Here is a 23,507-nt window from a genome sequence, read left to right as displayed (position 1 = left end):
CAATATTATATTTCTGAATAATAGTTTTATAATTACCCATTTTTGCTTTATTCCATGAGTTCTAAAAAATAAGTCTACTAGAGATTGTGGTAACAGCCTCCTTTGTTTTCTTCCTTTATTCAGAGAGAAAACTTAAAAGATTTTTTTCAGTATTATCGTGATATTGTTGCTGGATTTTGTAAATGTGCTTTATCAGGTTATGGAAATTCTCCTGTTACTAGTTTGTTTTTTTTTTTTAATTTAGATTGGTAAATAAGTTTTACCTGATGCTTTCATTGGTGTTTAATGTTATGATCACATATGTTTTCTCCTGATTCAGTCATGATGCAATTATACTGACAAAGTTTTGAATTTCAAATTTCAAAGGACCATTCATTCATGGACCAAATTCAATGTATTCATAATGAATTGTTGTTTGTATATATTATTCAAAATATTTTATTTAAGATTTAGGCATAGCCATAAAAATGAGAGATGACCTGAGTTTAAAGAGTATTTCTTCTTTTGTCTAATCTTGGCAGAATTTTTATAAGATTCATGTTGTTTTCTTCACTGTAAAGTTTCAAAGAATTCACCAGAGAAATGCATTGGTCTTCTTAAGGAAATTTAATGATATTCAATTTCTTCATTGGTTATAGGACCATATAAAACTTCTGTCCTTTTTCATCACTTTTAATGAGCTGTGGGTTACTCTTTTTTTTGAAGTTTTTCAATTTACTGAGATACCTAATTCAAAATCTCCTTATCTTATTTAGATCTGAATGTGACAAAATTGAAAGAGCAATAAAGTAGAGCTATATCCAGCGTTAATCCTAGGAAATGCTTTTTTATCCAATTCCTTTAAATTTCCCCACAATTAGTTTTTTTCTGTGCTTTTGTATTTATGCCTCATCATTTAAGTGTGATTTAATATATATATAAAATGCCTCTATAAAAGGTGATCATTATTTCCAGGTTATCAAGGCAAATCACTAATAATTTACAGATATTTGGACCTATGGTTTTGACTCCAGCTTTTACCTAAACTGATTAATTAACACTTTGATAGAAAAAAAGTAAAATAATCATATATTTATTGAAAAAGTATGAAATAATATTTAAAATTAATTTCTCAATTATTTCAAGTGATGATGGAGATCTTTGCTTGCATATCACAGAAAACAGGAGACAAAGGATGTCATCTATATCATTTGAAGTTAACATCAAAGAGGAATCCTTTGAAATAATAACAGGAACAGAATTAAAGTATATATATATAGTTTCTAAAGATTCTGTTGCTTCCTGTAATCTAGTAATTGGATAGACATCAGCATTATTATTTCTCCAACATTAAAAAATTAATGATTCAAAATGTAAACAGAGTAACTTCTGAAGTAAAAAGGTCCCATTATGATTGACCACTGAAGGGTAGATTGCATGAGGCACAATGACGTAAGTCCAAGTGCCGACTTACTCCCCCCCCTTAAAGCAATTTTACAGGCAGTGTTAGTCACACGTATAAACTGTTGACACATATTTTTCTGCTGACCAATCATTTAATTATAGAGAAGCCCACCATTAATCATCATTCTAATCATAATATAAAATAAAAGCAGGGTGAAAATTCAGTGGCTTTATTCAGAATATGGAAACAATATTCCTTATAATATTAAGGAAACTATAAAGCACACCTAGATCTCATCACACTTACAAGCTGCATCAGTAAATGTAACTGCTCTGTGTCATGGCAATTACTTTAAATCATTTAGCTTTCAGTCTGTACGAGGGTTTTTTTTTTTTTTTAACAGTATCAGACCATTAAATGTGCTGACCAGTGTTGTCAGTGCATTTTCCTTTCCTCCTGAAGCTCATGACAGTGAAAGCATTTCTGCAGTCTATACAAAGTCACAAACAAAGTCACCGGGCTGGAGCTTGTCACCCAATAATAGACTCCGTCATTTATGAGTTCCCACTTTATGGCACTCCTGAAATGCTTTCAGCTGAACCATTACTGAGCAACCTGAATCCTGGGGATAAATCTGCCAGTGTGTTCTGCATACAATGACAGATCATCTAAGGGTGAAAGAGTCTCCTGAAAAGAGAGCCACTTCTGTCACTCCTCCCCTCTGCCTATGTATATGCATGCCTGAGTAGGACGAAACTCAGCTTCCTCACAGTATTTATTGGAAGCTGTTACTCCATTGCATTTTTCACTCACAGTTTGACAATTCACAGTGTAGTTGCTGCAGCGAACACATACTTTTCTTCTGTTGTAACTGCTGTCAGTAAAGGAGAGTTAATTTCCTTCTTGCTGAGTCTCAATTTGAGCATCTATGTGCCAGGCATTCTGCATTCATTATTTCATTTCGTTCTGGTGGCAGCCCTATGAAATGGATATTATTATCTCCCTTTTTAAAAATATCTAGGTCACAAACCTAGTAAGTGGTGTAACAACTGTTCAGCTCTGGTTTTCTCTAATTCCAAACTCTCTGCCCTTTTAATGGGCTGTGTCTCTGGTGTTTGTGCACATAATGTATTATTAGCATTGTATTCTTTTTATTTTTGTAAATCATGAAATATACAGAGATGTACAATTAAATCATCATTGTAAACCAAACAATATATTCAGAAGTCAGCTTAATACTTTAAAAGCCCTGTTTGTTCCCTGTCAACTTCATTCACCCAGGAGTAATAACCACTTATTCCAAATTATGTGTCGTTAAATCTGTTTCTTTAGAGTTTTACTATCCATCTAATACACACACACACACACACACACACACACGCACGCACAATTATTTAGTTTTTATTGCATTTTCAATTTCTGTTAATGAAATTATTGTATATTCTTTTGGGGCTTGCTATTTTCAGGTAATGTTACGCTTTTGAGATTCATCCAATTTGATACATGAAGCTACAGTTTGTTCCACTGTTGATGGACATTTGGGTGGTTTCCAGTGTTTTACTATTATGAACAGGGCTGCTAGGAAAACTCTGATTTCATGTCTGCAGAAGCACATGTGCAATACTGTCTCAAGGGTATATAAAGTAGTGGGATTGCTGGGTCCTAAAATATGCACATGCCCATTTTGTCAAGTACGGCCAAGGTATCTTCCAAACTTGCTGCACCAATTTTCAATAAGATAAGCAGTTGTAGGCAGTTAATTGAAGGTGCCCTTTGCTCCGTATCTTTGCCAGGATTTGGTTTATCCAACTTTGGAATGTTTACCAGATTGGTCACTGTGGTTTGGATTCACATTTCTCTCTAATGTCCTTTTATTATTCATGTTTCATCTAGGAAATCTTTATTTATATATTTTTACCATTTTAAAGTTTTGCTAGTGGTCTTTTTCTTATACACATGCACACACACATTTACTCACTCACTTACGTATCATGAATATTCTCTCAGGATAGTAAGTCTTTGTGAGTTATATTTGTGGAAAATATTTTCCACTTTGGCCTATTATTTCATTTCTAATATCTATAGACCAAGAAAAATTCTTAAATTTACTGAATTATTGTGTAGAAAAATTAGCAGTTACTGATTCGGATTCTCTGCAGTTAAATTCCATTTAAATTACATCTTAGTCAAATTATTCAGGGAATTTATCCACTTAATAAGTTTTCAAAACTATTAGCATACAAATATTCAATTTTAGCATCTAGTATTTAATACTTTTGTATTTTTATTTATATCTTATTCCTATTACAGTTCATTTGTATATTCTCTTTTTTGATCTTTATTTATCTGGCCAAAGTTTGTCCATTTGTCTCAAATGTAACCCAGGCATTCCTAAATCAATATATCATTTTAAAATAAAAAGCCTTAGATATTTGAAATTACTCACCAATAGATATAATAAGAAAAATGTCTAGAAAACTAAAATTTATAAGATCCTAGTTTCACATTTAAATTAAAAAAACAAAAAACATAAGTAATTATAAACTTTGGTTTATAATTTCATAAACAAGAAGTTTATACTTCTAAAGATTGAGACATAAATATACAGTAAAAATTAAAGCTTTAGCTTAAAATAGTGAATGCTCAATTGCTATTGTAGGTAAAAGATATTATCACATGGTTTTGCTTTAGAGTTGTACCTCCAGCTCAAGGCCTACTTTTTTTTTTTTTTACTTGAAGTACAGTTACAATGTGTCAGTTTCTGGTGTACAGCACAATGTCCCAGTCATGCATATACATGCATATATTCCTTTTCATATTCTTTTTCATTAAAGATTATTACAAGATAGTGAACATAGTTCCCTGTGCTATACTGAAGCAACTTTTTTTAAAATCTGTTTTTATATATACTGGCTAACATTTGTAAATCTCAAACTCCCAAATTTATCCCTTCCCACCTCCTTTCCCTGGTAAACATGAGATGTGTACTATGTCTTTGTGTCTATTTCTGTTTTGTAGATGAGTTCAGAGTGTCCTTTTTTTTTTTAGACTCTCCATATGTGTGACAGTATATGGTATTTTTCTTTCTCTTTCTGGCTTACTTCAGTTAGAATGATGGTCTGCAGGTCCATCCATGTTGCTGCAAATGGATTACTCTTATTTTTCTAAGATATGAAAAAAGGGGGATACTTACGAGTCAGCCATTCCTTTAAGCCATTGAAACTCATCATGGTGGCAGTAAGTGTAATGTTTACTAATGGAAAATGTCATGACTGCTATAAAGCAAGTCATTTCATTCCAAATTTAAGAGGCATAAATATTGTACCAATACATAGAACCTTTTTTTTAAAACAACACTTTTATGGTATACATCTTGTAATAAAATTTTGAATCCTTTTTAAAGAAGGAAGAGGCATATGATTTCCATTTTTTTAAGTACAATTTTATATAAGTATACTTGCAGGAAATTGCAGTTACTAAATGATAATGAGCAACATGTTGTGGTGTATTAACTCAGGAAATCATTGCTTCTTCAGGAAAGTATACATGTCTTTAAATATTTAAATATTAGTAGAATAGTGGTGAGCGAGTAAAGATTGAATTGCTTTGAAATGGCAGAAAAAGCTACTTGACATTCATATTGCAAGGGTGAATATTTTGGGTTATTAAAGAAATATTTCATCTTTTGCTATCCTTAGTTAAAAATTGTACATTGACCCCCCTAGTAAAAATTATACCATAGAGAAACTGAGATCATAGAGTTTCATACATAATGCAGAATTTTTCAATGCCCCTTACATAATATTTCCAATAACCCTTCAATATGTTTGTTGCCATAAGGTGGAAGGAGGATACAGCAAGAAGAAAAACAAGAAAGATGACTGTCCTTTCTGACCTGGAGAAACTGAAGGAGACAGAGTGAACTATGAGAGGTCGTTTCTCATACTTCTGCTACCTCAAAATGAAAGTGCAAGGTGGGATTTGGAGTTTTAGGAGAGGCCTCAAACAAGTAGAGAAACCTGAAGCTGCGTATCAGGAGCCTGAGTAACAGAGCATCCAGGAGGGCGGATTCATTGTAGAGAGACGGTAATGTTCGGCAAAGGAAATGATAGCCTGTTGACCTTGAAGCAGCACAGTTGTACCATTTGACCTGTACATTGTTTAGTGGATCTAGCATTTTCTTTAATTCCTGCTTGTGGACAAATACCAGAGCCCCAATGAATGGCAAAAGCTAAAATATTGGAATCGAACAGTCACGAGCAATGAAGTCTTCAGTGCAGTGAGCTATAGGTTTTGGTGGTAGCGTTGCACAGCTTAAGCCAGGTGGAATTAGTTATACCAAAAAGCTCCTCAATCAAGGGACAAGCACAGATCCTCATATGAAAGCAGGGAGAATTTAGCGGTTACAGCTGGGATCTCAGGAGTCCTGCCTTCTCCCTGCAAAATGGAAGGTCACATAAGCCACAGCTTTAATCTCACTTGTATTTGGAACATTATGTAAAAGTAAAATTAGAGGCTAAGCATTAATATAGATGATATTCCAAGATAATCGCACTGAGCTAAATTTATCAGTGTCGAAGATAAACTAATGCCCCACCCAAAGATGTACCTGTCCCAATTCCCAGAACAGATGGAAATGTTACATTACATGGTAAAGAGGAATTTAAGTTGTTGTTGGAATTGTTTACTGTCAGCCGCTGGAGGCTGGAGAGGGATCCGAGGAGGTGAACTGCCCAACTGGAAGAAGGCACAAGGAGCCGACATAGAGCAAAACAGCACTTTATTGCAGTACAAGCGGGTGGCGCACGCGCTCAGGTGTACGCACTTGTCCGTTCATTATGCCCGCGCATGAGTATTGTTCATAATGCTGACTCATGCTACTTGCGCATGCGTACATTTACTTCTTACCTCATACACATGCAAGTTATTGTGAACTTTGACCTGGGTCCCATAGCCTACTCACTTAAGACTGCTGACATTTACTAATCATTGACCTTCAAGAAGGGAGACCGGCTTAAATGATCCACGTGTGTCCAATTAAATCACAAGAGTTTTTCAAAGTGAATGTGGGCGGCAGAAGAAGTCAGACCAATGTGAGATGGGAAGAGCTCCGTCAGTTATAAAACGTCTCTCCTGCAGAATCTCCAGAAAGGAACACAGGCTTGCCAGTACCTTGGTTTTAGCCCAGGAAAACGTCCAACCTACAGGACAGTAAGAAAGTAAGTTCGTGTTGTAGTAATTTGTTACAGCAGCCATAGAAAACTAAAACAATGAGTTAAAACAAAGTTTTGCTGATGTTTTTGTTTATTTGCTGTTTTTTTCTCTCTATTCAGTGGTGGAGAGTTTGGGGGGGAAAAATCAACTCAGTTATAAAGTAGTAGAAAGAAATGTGGTGTGAATATACTTGCAACTCCACCAAGCAGTTCTCAGAGATTGAGCAGTGACTGAATTTACATTTTCTGATAACTCCTTTCAAGTGGCTAGTGTAATTTGAGTTTTTTCGTACAACTTTTTATAAATGATATATTTCATTTGTTCCCTTCAGAATCTACCCACTCTGTAAGTTTTACTTATATTATCTTTATCTCCAGGCTTTTGTTTTTTTTTTAAACCTTAAAAGCAGTTTCTTACTGATCTTGGGTATCCAGCTAGTTTCTGAAATTCATTTTCTCTGATACTGAGCAAATTGCATTCTTTTCCAACCTGTTTCGCACCTATGTGTACTCTTAATCTTTGTTATTGTCTTCATTATTTACCCAGCCATTGAATTTAAAACTTTGGGGACATCCTTTACTGATAACTTCTTTCATGTCCCTCTGGTCTCCAAGCCTTTTGAATCGGGCTTTATTCTTTCTTTCACCTTTGCCACAGTCTTATTTTTATAATTTCTCCCCTGGACTATTGCAATAACATCGTAGTTAGTTAATTTCAACGTTGCCATTCTATTTCCCAACTAGACATTTTCATGCTCCTGTGAAACTCTCCTTTTAAAAAACTGTTTTTGACATTAATTTGTCAGAAGTTGCATGTTATTTCTGCTCCCTATTGACCCCAAGCTACACTCTATAAGTTACCTAATTGTGATCTACTCATACTAATTTTTTGACTGTCCTGTATAATAAAGAGCTTGGAAAACTTCATGTGCCAAATAATATATATAAACAAATAAATGTCAAAATAGTTGAAGCCAGCAGTTTCGGCAGTAATGGATCAGCGAAATTATATGGTCTTTGCTGGTAATCCACTGACAGGAAAGGAAAGGAATTTTGTTATCTCCTGGGGCTGAAATTGCTTTAATCACCATCAACTGCTTGATTAGTACATCCAGTTTTTTTTTTTTGACAAACTCAAATCTGATCTATGCATTAAAAGACTGATATAATTATTTGAAAGGCTGTTGTTAATTAACCTACGACCAAGGAGATTAAAATTAGTACTAAAAGAATATACCTTCTGTCCAATGACTTCTCTTTATGGATAATTTTTTAGCATTTTACTTGAAAGCACTCAGTTTATTCAGTCTTTGAATACAGAGACTGATACGATCTACTGATTATAAAATTATCAAAATTCTTAAATTGATGTTAATTCACCTTTAAAAGAATTTTCCCTAGGGTAAAAATGTATGAAACGTATAAGAACGCAATTCACCATGTGTTTCTGTCCTTAATCATTGTTCCCCACCTCATTATTCCTAAGGGACCATTATTTTTCCCTCTCCAAATTGACTTTTTTTTTTTCATTTGCTATTACTGCTATTTGTTTCATGTTTGATTAGTGTAACTATTTTTATTTTTAATTATGGCACACTGCCTTGCATGGAACCTGGTCAAACTGGCACTCACTCAGATATTAAATGGATTCTCCCTCAGCTCTTTGTGAGGGCTAGAAAAACACAAGGGTATTATAAAATTGTTGCCTTGTTACAAAACCTCTCCTTTTATAAATTAGAGTATTTCAAGAAGTATTATACTATCTTTCATATTCCTTTACTAAGCATCGACATTAATATAAAGTAGTATTTAAAAGGCACATGCTGGTGATGAAAAAGCTGAGGTTTATAATGGAAATGTAAGTTTTCTAGGTCATTCTGCATATGCTTTCTTGAAAATGGAAAAGAGAAGTGTTTCTACTTAGGGAATTTGGAGATTCCACCCTTTTGTGAGGTGCTTGTGAAGATGACAAAAGACACCTACATTTATGCTTAAGTTGGGATGATGCTATGTATCAGTGAAATGAGCTAGTTTGGACTGAAAATATCTAGACCCTTTTAAGGTTCTGTACATTAGGTAAAACCTAACACAATTGAGTTTCCATGGAAAATGCTAATAAAGTAGTAAATTCAAAGGAGAAGAGTTTGAAATTCTGGGTTTTTCATTTTTATTAAGGTGCTTAGCTCTCGTGCATTTTTAAGAAACTTTTTGCTATGCTATCTTAGCCTTAGAAAACTCTCTCTTGATTGAGAAATAATGTTTTGTTATTTATTTAGCCTTATTATAAGCCAACACCTCTCAAAATGTTAGGTCATTCAGTTGCCAATGAAGATGTAGAAACTAACAAACTTTATTGATTTACCCCAGTCCCCAAATCTAGGAAGGAGCAGAATTAGTCTTCAAGACTAGTTTTCCCAACTACAGATCTGTAATCTTTTCACTACAAAACATGATGTGTTAGTTTCCTAGGGCTGCCAAACAGAGTGCTACAAACTATGTGCCTTAAACAAGAGGAATGCTTTCTTCCACAGCTCTGGAGGCTGGAAGTCCAAGATGAAGTTGTCAACAGAGTTGGTTCCTTCTGAGGGTTGTGAGGGAAAAACTCTTCCATGCCTCTTTCCTAGATTCTGGTGGTTTGCTGGGAATTTTTGATTCAGGTCCCTGCCCTTATCATCATGTAGCATTCTCCCTATGTGCATGTATGTCTCTGTGCCCAAATTTCCCCCCAGTTAAGGATTCTAATTAAACTGGATTAGAGCTGTTAAATAAAAACTGCACCAGAAAAGATGAACAGTCAAAGAAGATTTTATTCAAGAATATCACAAGGTCTCCAGACTATTATAATAAAGAGATTGAACCCAACTCTGCTGAGACAAATGGCAAGAAAATTTTTAAGCTCTAGGGTGAGCTAATGGAAAAGTACTGGAGGATGTTAGTGGGGAGTTTGGCGACTAGGGTTAGGCCAATTGTGTTTGCTGATTAGTTCTTATTGAAGTTGGGCTCCTACCCTCTCACAGAGATTAGGAGAAAGGGACTCTCTTCATGATGACCTTTCAAAGGGATGGCTCCCAGGTCCTTGAGAAAGACGTTTCTGAGTTATAAAACTGGCAACAGTCTGGGAGAAGATTTACATAATAAAGGGGCAGAGAAAGAATTTACAATTGCAAGTGTTTTTTGATGCTCTAAAAAGAGGGAGATGAGGGCCCAGAGTCTGGAAGAAGCCTGTTTAAAGCTTAATCAGGCTAAGCAGAACTATTAAGGCCCCTCAGTGAGAGCTCAGCCTAATGACATCTTTTTAACTTTATTCCCAACATAAAGACCCTCTTTCCAAATACCCTTACATTGAGTTTTTAAGATTAGAACTTCAACATATTTGGGAAGGAACACTGTTCAGCTCAAAACATGTAGATATGTAACTCACCAATAACTGAAAAAAGAAATATTTCTAAAATATTTCTGATTCTTGAAGTATGATTGTTTTAATTGGTCAATCTGAAAAGTTTAATATAAAAGTATAAATTCTATTGTCAAATTAAACGTGATTTTTGAAGCCTTCTGATGTGTATAAGTAGAAGTTTTATGAAAAGAGTAATAACCATGCAATAATGTCAGGTGAGTATTTACCCATTACATCTTAGATATCAAAAATAAGCTGTATAAAAGACAATAATTTAGGAAAAACATAAAATGTTGGGTGTATTAAAATATAAGAATATTTTTCTATAATAAACTTAGCCAAACTTTTTAAGGTGAATACAAGCAAAATAACTATATAAGTATATGAAAAACTAATTATATTTATGATTGTTAAAAAATTCAACTAAATTATTTCTAAAACCATCAGATTTCTAGGCCTAATAGAAATTTCAATTCAAAAGTTATGTGTATAAGATTTGTAATGTGTATGTAACCATATCCCCATGTGATTATTATTGGAGTTTTGAACAAAGCAAAATTCAAAGCCCTTTAAAAAGATAAAAACACATGCAAAAGGAAAATTGTATTTTTTAAATGGTAAGAAAATGGATCAACATTTGGAGAAGTTTATTTCTACAAAAAAATCATGAATTCATTCATATCAAATATTGCTGAAGCTAGCTTGGATATTTGAAAAATAGCTATATCATGCAGTAGGAAACCATGAGATTTTGTAAAGAATGATGGTCTTTGGGTCTGAGTTAGTGTAACCTTGAAAAATCCTTTCCATCCAATGTATGTATTAAGTACTTAAAATATGATAAGCATGAAAACCCAAGTACTGTCACCTCTTCCTAGCCACAGTCTTTGGCTTTGCTTGGTAGGTAATTTAGAACCTGGCAGCTTTTCCATAGGTAGAAGCAGAGTAGTAATGAGTAATAACTTATATATCTGTGCATAGTTCTAGATTACTGGCTGTTATAATTACTGTAAGATATATGTTTGTGAACTTATTTTGGAGTATATATGTATGTAGAATACAAACCTATCCTCTGAAGTTGATAATTCAATGGTACAAACCCAAGGAGTGGTACAAATCCCTCAGCTCAGAAAATGAACTTGAGTTGGTGGTCCCTAAATTGGAAATAACATGAAATCAGTGTCTTATTTCTTGGGGGCTAGTTTCACTGTGGTGGTAAGAAGATGGAGTTAGACATATGAAGATGGACTGAAAACTAAGAAATAAGCAAGACAAGGAGTGTGCAAAGTTGTACCACTCCTGAGGCCTCAGCAGGTTAATCATATTTTTTTCTTGGACTTTCAAAGCATAGAATAGCATTGAAACTACAATCCAAGTTATAAGCGTATCATTTTTATAATAAAGGCATGCTACCGTAAATTGAGCATTTTATAGTGAAATTCATGAAACAATAAAATAATAAAAAGGACACTGAGGAAAAATTACCTTAATATCAGTGAAAGACTCGTAGAATCATGTAACATATTTAAAGTAAACACATAAATTCCATTTTCATTCCCTCCACACACTTACATTTTTGCTTAACATACTGAGCTCTCAAACATATAATATTTATAATGCCTTTGTCATGTCTTCCCCTCATCTTTATTCTAAAAGTTATATTAAAAGTTTCATCAAATACTGTAGCCTTATGTAACTTATCATCAATAATAACGGCAAATGTTTATTGAATGCTTATGTAAAAGATAGCATTATAAAGATTTTCTATTTTTTATTGAAGTATAGTCGGTTTACAGTGTTAATTTTGTAGTACAGAGTAGTGATTCAGTTACACATATATATTCCTTTTTATATTCTTTTTCATTACAGGCTATTACAAGGTATTGAATATAATTCCCTGTGATATACAGTTGGACCTCATTATTTGTATTATGTTTAATTTGTAGTATTTTGTATAGCTCCTCATAAATGAAGAAAATGACACATGGAGAATTTGAATGTCTTTCTCAAGGTCAAGCATCTGGTTAATGTCATAAGATTAAGAGCCAGGTAATCTGGTTTGTTCTATCAGGGATCCTTAAATTTATGGTGTTTAATGTTCACAAGTATAACACACACACACACACACACACATAGATACATACATACATATACATATACATGTATATAAACATACATATTGTGAAAAACACAACAGCCCACATTTTAGGCAGGTGAATCAGTAGTACAAAAACTTTTAATCTTGATGATTCTTAACACTATATCAACTTATTACAGGCCTCTAAGCTGTTCTGTGTATAATTCTGACTTACTATTTGCAACTACATGTTTCCCTCAATGAGGAATAGTATATATAAAGTATAATAGCAGTATATTAGCAGTACATGGGGGAGGCAATATTTCAGAGGTAATTATATATCACCTGAAAGTTATGTTGACATCTAATTTATTTGCCGTACTATGCAAGATATATTTTTAGTGTCTCAAGATGATTCCCCATTCTTTATGGAATTCATCAGTAAGACTGATTCTGTTACCTTCTGGCATTTTTTTCTAGTTTTGACCAATGGGGAGCAGCAGATGGCTCTAGGCGGGAATGAGAATGGTAAGTCTCGATATTTACTTGACTTACTACCTATGGCGTTACTACAGGCAGATTACTGCCTAGATCCAGGAACATAGCTTAGGTCGGTCTGTTGTTTAGATGCCGTTCATTACTGTGTGCCAGTCATGTCTCTCCTACTTGTCTCTTGAGAGCCATGAGTGTTAAAAGCCCTGCTTTTGCTAGCCCCAAACTACTGCACCATCTTTGTGGTTTTTCTACATCCCGGCTTCATCTTTTAAATTTTCTCTTTATTAAACACTTCCAAATTACAGAATTTCCACTTGCCATCTGTTTCCTGTAGGACTCCTGCCCGATACCCACACTATAATTGAAAATAAGTTAATTATGGAACCACTTTTATTTTCCTTGAGTCATACGTTGAAAGCATTCACTCTTCTGCTCCTGTATTATCCATAATTGTATACTTTCATTCATTTCACTGCATAATAGATTGGATTAATATTGAACAAATGGTCAATCTTCTCCCCCACCACAATAATCCTCCTTTGGGTAACGTCTACCTCCATGCATAGTATATAGCCTGCTACTTGGGCTTAATCATTGTAATAAGATTTAGCCAGTGAAGGATCAACAGATGTGATGAAACCAGAGCTTCTAAATATTTAAGAGGGTTTACCTATTCTCCTGTGTGTGTGTGTTAAGAACATGTCATAAGTGTCAAGGTGATCTGAATACTATCTAGTACCTATCAAATTGGTTTAGTAATTTAAAATGTTTATTGTATAGTCATTGCCTTAGAGTGTTTATTACTATGCTGGATTTTTGATCTATAGTGAAGATTAGAAAATGGTCTTTGCTTTGAAAGAGTATCCGATCCATTCTGTAAGAGTTACATGAGCAGTTCTATGTAATTCAGTATAACAGATTTAGTAAATGAATATGAATTATAAAAGCACAGAACAATGCACTAATCCCTTAATATTGGCACAATACTAATCTGATTTGAATGGCATATTTCTTGTTGGACTCAACTTTGCAATCCTTATATCTTCTTTAAAAATGACATCAATAAATTGCTTTACCTTTGCAACTTCTCAATCTTCCTCAATAGATTTATGTATTCTAAGTTATAATAAAAACTGTGCAGTCAGCTTTGAAATACCTAAGATATAAGTAGACCAATCACAGTCCCTAATGATTTGAACTCTCACCATCTTGGTCTTTAGTTTTAGTGGAATAAATGTATTCTCTCTTGTCTGGGATTAATAAGCATTTATTTTATGACCCCTAGCCCTTTCTCTGTATTTCTTTACAAATCTTACATAAATTTCTTCAGCAAATATTTATTGGTATTACTGTGCTAGACAACAAGTCTATAAAAGTTTACAAAACAAATATAATGTAGTTCATATTCTACTAGGGGAAACCAACGTTAAAATATAATACAAGCATCTTTTGATTACACTTGTGAAAATTAAATAGAAACCAGTTTACTTTTCACATTTCTTTATTCTATTTTCATTGTGTATAGGGCTCCATTTCTTCATTATACAAGTTTGTTCTTATTTTCTGTCATAAGCAAACTATTCATTTACTGCAAAGGAAAAAAATAAAAAATAAAACAAATGACACTTTACTTTCCTGTCTCTGTGCTTCCCTTCAAACCACTCATCAGACTTGCTGACTCTGATCACCTTCTGTGCCTAATTCATTGGACCTCTTTTTTTCTCCAACACTCCCTGGAAATCACTCTTACTAAAGCAACCTATGGTCTATGATTTTCTGTCTGTGAGCACTGTGATCTTTAGAATTTAGGTTGCATATAATTTCTGCGTATTAAATATAATTCCATCTTCTTGTTTCTAACTGAAGAAATCATAATAGAATCAAAGCACAAGAGAGAAAATTGTAACAGATAGTTCAAATCAGCTGTAAATTCTATTTGAAAATGAAGTTGCAAAATTACAGTAGAAAAACAATGACTTAAGGAAAAGAATGCATTACCCTTTGCCAAATACTCAGAACACTTCATGAAATAATCTTCCTTTTGAATTCTACTTTAACTATCACTGTCATTTATAACATGTTACCATTAACTCCTGGAAAAAATTCACTCTCATGAGGGGTGTGTGTGTGTGCGCACGCGTGCATGTTGTGTATCACAGTAGCTGTCACCTTTAATAGTGAATAGCTGCATAAACTTTAGTTTTGCATCTCATAATAGCATAGCTACGAATTTATAAAGGATGTTTAACAGTTAATGTTTTTATCTGAGAATGGAAATTAAAATATGTCAATCACCTCTATTGAAGCAAGGCTAAGAATAAGCTCTCAAAAATGGCGATTTTTTTGTACAGTGATTAGGTTTTTGCAATATGATTATGAAGAATATTTTTAAATACCTCTAAACTGATGTTTTTTTCTGGAAATGTTTTGTTTTTATTTCACTGATAGCTTGCCCTCATTTAGAACTTTGACTCTAGGGTCCCAGGGAAAGTTATGCTAGTTGCACTTCAAATAAAAGAAAGAAAATTAACCATTATTTTTAGTAGGGAGTGAAATTGAGAATTGAGGGGATAGTAAATCTTATTTCCCTTAAGGAAACTATTGCACATCTACTGAGAGAGTCCCAGGGACAGGGATATGGTCAAATACAGATACAGTCAGCCCTCCACATCTGTGGGCTCTGCATCCACAAATTCAACCAAACACTGATTGAAATTTTTTTTTAATTTCAGAAAGTTCCAAAAAGTAAAATTTGAATTTGCTGTACACTAGACCATTGACGTAGCATTTACTTTGTGTTAGGTATTATAAGTAATGTAGAGATGATTTAAAGTATACAGACAGGTACACATAGGTTGTATGCAAATATTAAACCATTTTATACAAGGGACTGGAGCATCTGCAAGTTTTGATATCTGGGGGTGGGTCCCGGAACTAATCCCTCCTAGATACATAGTACTTAATGCAGAGTAAAGTGAAATCTCAAAAGAGTGAATGCTTTCCCTATTAGTCCTTTAAAACTCTTCAGGGAAATAATGAATCAATATATGTATGTTATGTTTATAAAAATAATAAAAATGATGGCAAAGCACGTACAGAAGTTAATCACTTGAACTGGCTATATATCATGTTTAGAAAGAGATGTAGTAAGTTTAGGAAGATAAGCAATCAAATACTCTTTCTGAACTAACACTTTTTTCCCACATTTTAATTTTTGTAAACGTTATAATTGACATACATTTCATGTGTACAACATGAATCAATATTGGTATACATTTTGAAATGATCACCACAATAAGTCAGATAACATCTATCACCTTACATAGTTACACATTTTTTCCTGTGATGAGAACTTCAAGATCTACTTTTTTTTTAGCAACTTTCAAATATATAACACAGTATTAACTGTAATCACTAATGTTGTACATTATATCCCATGACTTATTTTATAATTGAAAGTTTGTGTCTTTTGACCTACTTCACTCATTTCTCCCACCTCCATCCCCTGCCTCTGGCAACCATCAATTTGTTCTCATTATTTATGAGCTTAGTTGTTTGTTTTTGTTTGTTAGTATACATATAACTGAGATCATTTGGTATTTGTTTTTCTCTGACTTACTTTACTTGGCATAATACCCTTGAGGTCCATCCATGTTGGCACAAATGAGAAGATTTTATTCTTCTTTATTACTGAATATATTCCATTTATAAATATACTACATGTTTATTCCATTCACCTGTAGGTGAACACAGGTTGCTTCCATATTTTGGCTATGTAAATATTGCTGCAATGAACACTTCTGTGCATATCTTTTTGAACGAGTGTTTTTGTTTTCTTCAGGTAGATAACCATAAGTGAAATTGCTGGATCACATAATAACTCTATTTTTGCTTTTTGAAGAACCACCACACTGTTTTCCATAGTGACTGCACCAGTTTACAATACCACAAAGAGTGCATATGTGTTCCCTTTTCATACTTCCTCATCAACACTTCTTACTGTCTTTTTGATGATAGCCATTCTGACAGGTGTGAGGTAGGTATCTCATTGGGGTTTTGATTTGCATTTACCTGATGATTAGTGATGGTGAGCATTTTTTTTTTCATGTTTCTATTGGACATCTGTATGTCATCCTTGGAAGAATGTCTATTCAAGTCTTGTGCCCATTAAAAAATGTTTATTTGTATAAGTCCATTATATATTTTGGTTGTTAATCCCTTATAGAACGTATCATTTGCAAATACCTTCTATTCAGTAGGGGGACTTTTTATTTTGTTGATAGTTTCCTTCACTACTTTAAAGCTTCCTACTTTGATATGGTCCCATATCTTTATTTTTGTTTTTGTTTCCCTTGCCAGAAGAGATAGATCCAAAAATATTGTTGCTAAGACCAATGTCAAAGAGCACACTGCCTAGAACTTTTTAGTTAGGAGTTCAGTGGTTTCAGGTCTTACATCGAAGTCTTTAATGTATTTTAAAATTATTTTTGGATATACTGGGAGAAACTATTCCAGTTAGATTATTTTTGCATGTAACTGTTCTATTATATGTTGCATGTAGTTTTCCTAGCACCAGTAACTAAAGAGGCTATTGTTGCCCATTGTATAATCTTTCCTACTTTGTTATAGATTAATTGACCATATAAGTGTGGGTTTATTTTGTTCCATTGATCTATGTGTCTGATTTTGTGTCAGGACCTCACTGTTTTGAATACTGGAGCTTTGTAGTATTGCTTGAAATTAGGGAGCATGATACCTCCATATTTGTTCTTCTTAAAATTGCTTTGGCTATTCAGAAGTTTTGTGTTTCCATACAAATCTTAGAATTACTTGTTGTAGTTCTGTGAGAAATGCCTTTCATATTTTGAAAGGATTGTATTGAATCTGTAGATTGCCTTGGGGAGTATGGTCACCTTAACAATTTTTTTTTAATCCATGAGCACAGTATATCTTTTCATTTGTTGGTGTCTTCAGTTCCTTCATCAGTATCATAGTTTTCCAAGTACAAGTCTTTTACCTCTTTGGTTACATTTATTCCGAGGTATTTATATCTTTTTGATCCAATTTCTGATATTTTGCTGTTAGTGTATAAAAATGAATATTGTGTACCTTGCAATTTTACTGAATTTGTTCATGAATTCTAAAAGTTCTTGAATGGAGACTTTAGGGTTTTCTGTATATAAAATCATGTTCAAAGATACAGTTTTACTTCTCCAATTTTACTTTCTTTTTCCTTGGATGCATTTTCTTTTCCTTGTCTAATTGCCTTGCCTAGGATTCAATACTATGTTGAATAAAAGTGGCAAGAGTGGGCATCCTTGTCTTGTTCCTGATCTTAAAGAAAATGCTTTCAGGTTTTTGCAGTTGAATATGATGTGAACTTGAGTTTGTTATGTGTGGGTTTTCTTATGTTGAGGTGTGTTTCTCTGTACCCACTTTGTTGTTTTTATCCTAAATGAATAATTTTATCGAAATCTTTTTACATCTATTGAGATAATTATATAAATTTTATCCAGTTTGTTAATGTGGTTTATCATTGATCTGCAGATCCTGAATCTTCCTTGCATCCTTGGAATAAATTCTATTTGATTATGGTGTGGATGATCCTTTAAATGTATTGTTGAATTTGGTTTACTGATATTTTATTGAGTATTTTTGCATCTATGTTCATCAGGAATATTGGCCTGTAGTTTGTGTATGTGGTGTCTGGTTTTGGGATCAGTGTGATGCTGGCCTAGCAGAATGACTTTAGAAGTGTTCCTTCCTCTTAGATTTTGAGAAAGACAGGGGTTAAATTTTCTTTAAATGTTTTGTAGAAATCACCTGTGAAGTTGTCTGGTCCTGGATTTTGGTTTGTTGGGCTTTTTTAAAATTTTAACTGATTCAGTTTCATTACTAGTAATCAGTTTGTTTATATTATTTTTTCCTGATACAATCTTGGGAGATTTTACATTTCTAGGAATTTACCTATTTCTTCTGGATTCTCCATTTTAGTGACATATAATTGTTCTTAGTAATCTCTTATAATCATTTGTTTTTCTGTGGTGTTGGTAGTAATTTCTCTTATTTCTGATTTTATTTGCACCTCTTTTTCTTAATGGACTTTTCCTAAAGCTTTATTCCATTTTCAAAGTAACAGTTCGTTCTTTTATTGATTTTTCCCCTATTTTATTATGACTCTACTTTATTTCCACTCTGATCTTTATTATTTATTTCCTTCTATAAACAGTGGATTTTGTTTGTCCTTATTTTAGTACCTTGGGAGGTAAGATAGGTTGCTTGAGGTTGTTTCCTGAGGTAGGCTTGTGTGACTATAAACTTACCTCTAAGAACTGCTTTTGCTGCATCCCATAGAGTTTGGATCATTGTGTTTTTGTTTTCATTTGTCTCCAAATACTTATTAACTCTTGTATGTCTTCAGTGACCCATTAGTTGTTCAGCAGCACATTATTTAGATACCATGTGTCTCTGATTTTGCAATTGTTTTTCTTGTAGTTAATATTTAGTCTCATACTATTGCGGTTGGAAGACATGCTTGATATTTCGATCTTCCTAAATCTATTAAGACATGCTTTGTAGCCTAACATATGATCTACCTTGGAGAATGTTCCATATGCACTTAAAAATAATGTGTATTCTGCTGTTTTTGGTGAATATGTCTATTAATTTTATCTGTTAATTACATACCAATTAATTCAGTCTGACCTAATGTGTCATTTAAGTCCAGTGTTTCCTCATTGATTTATCTTTTTTTGTATGCATGGTGTGCCTATTGATGTAAGTGGGATGTTAAAATCCCCTGCTATTGTAGTGCTGTCAATTTCTCCGAAGTTTTGCTGCCCAGTTTTCTTCCCATTTCCTTTGGCATGGAATAATTCTTTTCTATCCCCTCACTTTCAGTCTGTGTGTTTTTAAATCTGCAGCAATTCTCTTATAAGCAGCATTTATATATCTTGTTTTTTCTTTAATTCATCCTATCTTTCAATTTGACTTAGGCCATTTACATTTAATTACTGATAAGTATGTACTTATTGCCATTTTTTACATTGTTTTCTGGGGGTTTTTAGTAGGTTATTTTGTACCTTTTCTTCTTGTGATTTAATGGCTACCTTTAGTGTTACATTTGGATTCCTTTTTCATGTTGCATGTATGTATCTATTACAAGTTTTGGATGGTTGTTACCATGAGGTTCATATATAGCTATATACACATGATTATTTTAAGTTAACATTTCAAGTTTGAACACATTCTAATCAACCCACATTTTCATTCCTCCCACTGACTTTAATCTTTTTGATGTCATATTTTAACATCCTTTTGTGTGTGTATTCCTTAACTACTCAAAGTAAATATAGATGATTTTAAAACTTTTGTCCTTTAACCTTCCTATTAGCTTTATAATTAGTTGATCTTCTACCTGTAATGTATGTTTGCTTTTATCACTGAGATATTTTTCCTTTCATAATTTTCATATTTCCAAGTGTAGCCTTTTCCATGTAGAGAAGTTATTTTATCATTTCTTGTAAAGCCTGTTTATTGGTGCTGAACGCTTAGCTTTTGCCTGTCCATAAACTTGTTTATCTCTACTTCAAATCTGAAAAATGATCTTGCTGGGTAGAATATTCTTGCTTGTAGAATTTTCCCTTTCATCACTTTGAATATATTGTTTCACTCCCTTCTGGCCTGCAAAATTTCTGCTGAAAAGGCAGCCAATAGCCCTATGGGAGTACCCTTATATGTAACTCATTATTTCATTCTTGCTGCTTTTAAGATTCTATTTTTAATTTTTGCCACTTTAATGATAATATATCTTGGTGTGGACTACTTGGGGTTCATGTTTGGGACTCTCTGCTTCTTGGACTTAGGTATCTCTTTCTTTCTTCAGGTTAGGGAAGTGTTCAGCTCTTAATTTCTTCAAATAAGTTACCTTGCCCTTTTTCTCTCTCTTCTTTCCCCTCATATAATGCAAATGTTATTAGGTTAGATGTTGTCCTAAGTGTCTCTTAAACTATTCTCATTTTTTAATAATTTTTTTTTTCTGTTCAGCTCAAGTGAACAAGCTGAGTGAAGAGTTTTGAATGTCTTCCAGGTCACTAACCAGTTCCTCCTTATCATCTAATCTACTATTGATTCCATCTAGTGCGTTTTATTTCAGTTATTGTATTCTTCAGCTCTGTTTAACAGTTATTTATGTTAAAAAGAAGGATTTTTTCCTTTTTAAAATTCTTACTGTTTCCATCCATTCTTTTGAGTTCAGTGAGCGTTTTTGTAATGATTACCTTGAACTCTTCATCAGATAGATTGCTTTTCTCCATTTAATTATTTTTCTGATGTTTTATCTTTCCCTTAGTTTGGAACATATTTTTTCATCTCCTCATTTTGCCCAATTCTATGTTTATTTGTATGTGTTATGTAGATCAGTTACATTTCCCAATTTTGGAGAATTGGCCTTATGTAGGAAATGTCCTACATTCATTGACCCTAAAGGAACCAATTAATTCATATAGAAAAAGATAATTATAAAAATGTGAATATAGTTTTATTACACTTTAGTAGAAGCTGTATCTGTGAGAAATTTGTGCTATGAAGTTGCTTCACTTATTCTTTCAACTTAGGAAACTGCAGCCCATGGTTCTGGAAATAATGTAATTGTCTTTTTTTTTTTCTCCCCCAAGGTTCAACTGTCCCTATCCCATTTTCACTGTGTATGCATGGACATGTATTCACACATATATATGCTAGCACGCATACATAACTTACGATAACCCATACAGTTACAAGACAACAGAAGAGAATTATAGTCACTCATTTTTCTTTCCAAAATCGGTAAAATTCAAAATTATTGATTTATTTACATATCTAACATGCATTTGGAAAAATTAGTTATTCTTGGAAACTAGTCCAATAATAACCAGAAAAAAACTGTTTTGTTTTTCCATTGCCCACTAACTTTGAAGCTTATAACATGATACTTACTGATTGACGACTGGTATACAGTCCCTCCAGTGGTGACCTTACTGACTTTTTATTATTTAATTTTAGAAGGGTATTCTATAATCGATCCTAAGTCACTCTGAAATATGTACTTGGAACAAAATCCCAGAAGTTGTACCCATGACATTGTAATATAAGTTACAAAGAATTCAAAATAAAATAACAAATAATTTTAAAATAAGATAGCTAGCAAAGACGTAAAATTTCAATACAACATAAGGATTTGGGGTACTTACAAACTGTAGAAGTAATATATTAGGAACCAGGAAGGATTAAACCCTATGTAGCTAGAAATATTTGCCTCTAATGAAGGAGCATTTCATATACAGTGGGAAATGGCACTTTCTATACCCCCAAAAATAATTGATTCAGATCTAAAAACTCTAAGACATATAGAACTAATTTTTTGACATTCAAAGAAAAAAATTCTGGAGACATCCGAACAGAAGAAAAAAAAATCTCATACCATTCAATGCACAAAGAAAATGAACCAGTTCTATAGCTGTTGAAAGAATAAATGTGTTGGCTAAGAAAAATATAAATCACTTTTGCTCAAATAGTGGAGCAACGAATAGAAATTCTAAAGCTGCAGAAACTAAGTACATGCAGCATTTTTGTTCTCCCTAAAAAAAAAATAGACAAGCTAAGATTAAAAAAAAAACTCAGGAATGCATAAACTTTGAAACTATAGTGGTATAAATACCGTATTTATTTAATTATAGAAAAATCGAAGTTACATTTAAAAATATAAACATTATAGGCATAAGAATACAAAATAATATGAAACAACACTGAGAGATGTGCAGATGGGATAAGTAGTAGTGAATTATGTTTCTAATTGTCTTATTTTTCATATTAAGTATCTGATTAAATTTTAAATGTAATTCAAAAACCATAATAAAAGAGAACTCTATTTTTTGTATTTTGATATTTTAGAAGAGACAAATTGTAGTAAAAATGTTACTAAGTTTTCTCTATTTTTTTTAGTTCATTCTGTTTGGTAGTTAAATTCTGCTACTTCGATCTCTATCAAATATGAATGTATCTTGGGAAATCTTTTGACCTACACATACTTTAAAATTGTTAAATGTTACTATTTCTATCTTCTAGCCCCTGTGGAATTTGATCTATGAAAGAAGTAATCCTGCTTTTTTTCCACTCTATTAATTATGCTAGTGTATACTATAGGACACTTTTCATACTGGAGTTTTTCAAACACATTATTGACCCTGGAATAAAAAAGATGAGCCATAGTATTTTTACTTCTATACTCATTTTATTGGCAATTTTTATCATAAAATGGGTATTGAATCTTGTCAGATGCTTTTTCTGCATCAGTTGAGATGATCATATTTTTGTTTCATTTTGTTAATATGGTATACAACATTGATTTGCGGATGTTGAACCATCCTTGCATCCCTGAGATAAATCTCACTTGATCATAGTGTATGATCCTTTTAATGTATTGTTGAATTCAGTCTTTTGTACTTTATTGAGAATTCTGTGTTCATCAGAGATATCTGCCTGTAATGTATGTGTGTTGTTTTTATCTGGTTCTTGAATCAAGATAATGTTGGCCTCATAACATAACTCCTAAAATGAGTTAGGAAGTGTTCCTTCCTCTTTAGTTTCAGAAGGTTTTGAGAAGGGTAGTGTTATCCAAAGAAGAGAAGTTAAATTCTTCTTTGAATCTTTGGTAGAATTGAACTGTGTAGCTGTCTGATTCTGGATTTTTTTGTTTTGGGAGGTGTTTGATTGCTATTTCAGTCTCCTTACAAGTGATCAGTCTATTCAGACTATCTACTTTTTCAACTCCTTTTAATGATTTAGTCTTGAAAGATTGTATGATTCTAAGAATTTATCAGTTGCTTCTAGGTTGACAAATTTGTTGGCTTACAGCTGTTTACAATATTCTTATTATCCTTTGTATTTCTGTGTTATGTGCTA

At 33.0% G+C, this 23,507-nt stretch overlaps 1 long non-coding RNA gene across 2 annotated transcripts in view; it reads left to right on the top strand.

The window, feature by feature from the left end:
- Positions 1-6,302: 6,302 nt before the first annotated feature.
- LOC116280070 (uncharacterized) overlaps positions 6,303-23,507 on the top strand; it is a 158,075-nt gene continuing 140,870 nt past the window's right edge. For both annotated transcript variants that reach the window (XR_004189384.2, XR_012065111.1), the window contains exons 1-2: positions 6,303-6,603; positions 12,552-12,599. This is a non-coding gene — a long non-coding RNA (uncharacterized lncRNA). The remainder of the gene's footprint in view (positions 6,604-12,551; positions 12,600-23,507) is intronic.

The sequence above is a fragment of the Vicugna pacos genome, chromosome 3 (assembly GCF_048564905.1).
Source record: "Vicugna pacos chromosome 3, VicPac4, whole genome shotgun sequence".
Taxonomy (NCBI): Eukaryota; Metazoa; Chordata; class Mammalia; order Artiodactyla; family Camelidae; genus Vicugna; species Vicugna pacos.
This window is presented reverse-complemented; position numbering and strand designations above follow the sequence as displayed.